General features: G+C 41.1%; 1 long non-coding RNA gene across 2 annotated transcripts in view; it reads right to left on the bottom strand.

Annotated features, from left to right (window-relative positions):
* The window catches only part of LOC108293628, a 31,516-nt gene that overhangs the window by 9,365 nt on the left and 18,373 nt on the right, over positions 1-3,778 (bottom strand). The window lies entirely within an intron of this gene.

The raw sequence follows: 3,778 nt of genomic DNA, 5'->3' as shown, positions 1-3,778 counted from the left end.
ACAGCTCACTGCAGCCTCTGCTTTCTGGGCTAAAGCGATCCTCTCACCTCAGTCTCCCAAGGAGCTGGGACCACAGGTGTACCACCACACCTGGCTGATTTTTGCATTCTTTGTAGAGATGGGGTTTTGCCATGTTACCCAGGCTGGTCTCAAACTCCTGGACTCAAGTACTCCTCCTGCCTCAGCCTCCCAAACTGCTGAGATTGTAGGTGTTGGCCACTGCACCCAGCCCCAGTAGGCTTTTTTAAAAAAGTACTTTAAAGATGTCTCTCCAAGCCAAGCACAGTGGCCCACACCTGTAATCCCGGCACTTTGGGAGCCCGAGGCAGGCAGATCACGAGGTCAGGAGTGTGAGACCAGCCTGGCCAACATAGTGAAGCCTCTTCTCTACTAAAAATACAAAAATATTAACCAGGTGTGGTGGCATGCACCTGTTATCTCACCTACTCGGGAGGCTGAGGCAGGAGAATTGCTTGAACCTAGGAGGCGGAAGTTGCAGTGAGCCAAGATCACACCACTGCACTCCAGCCTGGGCAAGAATGACTGTCTCAGACCAAAATAAATAAATAAATAAATAAATAAATAATAAAGAGGTCTCTCCATTGTCCTTTGATTTGCTAAGTTTCTGATGAGAAGTCTGCTGTCATTCTTGTCTCTGTTACTCTGTACATGACGTGTATTTTTTCTCTGCCTGCTTTCAAGATTTTCTCTTTATTATTGGTTGCCAACAATGTGATGATGATGTGTCTTGGTGTGGTTACCTTTATAGTTATTCTCCTTGAGATTCTTAAATATGTGGGCTTACAGTTTCCATCAAATTTGGAAATTTTCTGGTCATTATTTTTTACAATCTTTTTTCTGTTCTCCCCTTTCCCTCTTTTCTGGGGCTCCAATTACATATATGTCAGACTGTTTCTATCTCTAACAATTGTCCTTGTTATGGTCATTGATGCTCTTATCAATTTTTCCATTTTTCTTTCTGTTCTTATTTTGGACAGTTTCTATTGCTGTCTTGAAGTTCACTGATGTGCAACGCCTCAACTATTGTTAATGCCACCATTGTACCTTAAAATTTATTTCAAACTCGAGATGTTCTGTTGGGTCTTTTAAAAATATACCTTCTAATTCTCTTCCCATTATGTTAACCATTTCCTCTACTTTTTTGAACCAAGAACATATTTGTAACTGCTGTTTTCATGTCTTTGTTAATTCCATCATCTCTGTCATTTCTGGATCTAGTTGATTTTTCTCCTGATTATGTCATATTTTCCTGGTTTTTTGCATGCCTGGTCATTTTATTGAATGCCTAACATTGTGAGTTTTGTGTTTTAGATTTTGTGTGTTTCCTTAAATAGCACTGGACTTACTTACACACAGGTAAGATTCTTTAAATCGGCTGGATCTTCCAAGACTTGCTTTTTCATTGTTAGAGTAGGCCCAGAGTACCCTTCAACTTAGGGCTAATTTAGCCTCATTACAAAAGGCCATGCCCTTTTGATGCCCTTGCATATACTCTGGCTAATGGCAACACAGACTACTCCCAGCTCGGTGTGAGTTCCAGGAATCATTTGGCCTACTCCTTTCCAGTGAGGTTCTTTCTCTGGCCTCAGGTGCTCTCCTCTCATGCATGTGTAGGTCAGAACTCAACCTGACTTCAGGAGACTCCTCCACTTGCCTCTGGAGTTTTGTGTACAACTCCCACATCTCCGGTACTCTGCCCCACAAATTATGGCAATCTTCCCTCCCCAACAATCCCCATCTTGTCCTCTCAATTCAGTAAGACACCAGGCTTTAATTTGGGTTCCCCATCCCTGCTCTGCACCCTGAAAACTACCTCCAGATAATAAATTGGAGCAACCATAGAACTCAGCAGGTTTGTTTCCCACCTTTCAGTGACCACAGTCTTGTGCTGCATGTTACCCAGTGCCTACAAACTGCTGTTTCATATATTGTCCAGTTTTCTAGTTGCTTAAAATAGTAAGGTAAATCCATTCCTTGTTATTCCATCACTGCTGGACAATATATATTCAAGTATATATTCAAGTAACAGTTTCTCAATTTTGTATCTTGTTGCTGTTTTGAGACAAGGTCTCACTCTCACCCACGCTAGAGTGCAGTGGCTCATAACTCACTGCAGCCTCAAACTCCTGGGCTCCAGGCATCCTTCCACCCAGACCTCCCAAAGCGCTGGGATTACAAGCATGTGTGTGTCTTTACACCCTCAATTTAGTATCTCAAAAAGTAGCCTTCATCAAACTCTATCTCTTTAAACACCAAACAATATTTTTCTTCCTTTTATCTTGGAATTTGCTCTGCTTTACTTAGTTTGACATTGAATTCTTAATTCTCCTACCTCTTTGATTATGATTTCTGATTCTTGAATCCTGAAAGTTTTAGGAAAGTTTAGGCAAGTTCCCTTGGGAATACAGGCATAAGCCACCATGCTGGCTATAAAAATACTTTTATACACATACAGCCAAATGGAAAAACAGAAGTTAATTCACTTAAAGCATTAAGAATGATGATCTCTAATATGGGTAACATTATCTTATTTTTCTGTATTTTCAACACACACATGCGTGCGCACGCACGCACACACGTACCTATTTTTTTAAGTCCTCATTTCTAGCTCCTACCTCCAGCTGTTTTTGCAGGCCAGAATCTCACACCACTATTTTCAAAAGCAAGTCACATATCTTCCACCTAGAACCTGTCTCCCTCTGTGCCAGTTAGTGATACCCAGTCCTCCCATAAGCTTCAGAGTCATTTCAACTTGATGGAAACAATTTCAATCCATGAGAAACAATATTATTGCAGAGGGCTCCAGAATAATGATCTCCAAGGTGCACTAAAAAGCTAGCTGAATGAAAAACCCCCTTTTTTCCACGTCAGAGATGTGAGGAAAATCTGCAAGGAGGAAGATTTTCATGTCTTTGTTAATTCCATCGTCTCTGTCATTTCTGGATCTAGTTGACTTTTCCCCTGATTATGTCATATTTTCACTTTTTTTTTTAACCTATTTTCATGCTTCATGCCATTGGCATAGAAGCAGCTTGTTCCTGGGGAAAAGAGGCAAATTTGCAAGAGCAGTCCAAAGTGTTGGACAGTAAGCCAAAGGGGGAAACTGTTGAGCAGAGTCAAGAGGCTGGGGACTTCGGCATGCACTTTGGGGGGTACCCATAGATGATAAAAGCAGAAACACATCATAAACCCAGCATCAAATGGCACTTTGGCATAAAATTATTTTGCTGCCCAAACTTGCATTTAATATTGGTTGAAATGAAAAAGACATACCAGCCATAAACTTTTTACCATGTAATTAACCAGCTCTGAATAATGTCATGTCTTTTTACTTTAATGCTCTTTTGAAAATGGGTAATAAACAATGTACAAAATTCAAAAGTCACAAAATAGTATGGACCTTGAGAATATTGTGCTAAGTGAAACACACTAGTTACACAAAGACAAATACTCTATGATTCTACTTGCATGAGCTATCTAGAGTAGTCCAATTTACAGACTCAGAAAGTAAAATGGTGACTGCTGAAGGTAGGGGGAAGTATTAAGTACTTTCGATGGCTATGAAAACGTTTTGGAGACTGGTTGTACGATATGAATATACTTAACACTACTGAACTGTACCCTTAAAAATGTTTAAGGTAGGCCGGGCGCGGTGGCTCAAGCCTGTAATCCCAGCACTTTGGGAGGCCGAGGCGGGTGGATCACGAGGTCAAGAGATCGAGACCATCCTGGTCAACATGGTGAAACCCCGTCTCTA

This window comes from Cebus imitator, unplaced genomic scaffold (assembly GCF_001604975.1).
Source record: "Cebus imitator isolate Cc_AM_T3 unplaced genomic scaffold, Cebus_imitator-1.0 Scaffold541, whole genome shotgun sequence".
NCBI classification, from domain to species: domain Eukaryota; kingdom Metazoa; phylum Chordata; class Mammalia; order Primates; family Cebidae; genus Cebus; species Cebus imitator.
The sequence above is the reverse complement of the archived record's forward strand: the minus strand, read 5'-3'. Positions and strand labels throughout refer to the sequence as shown.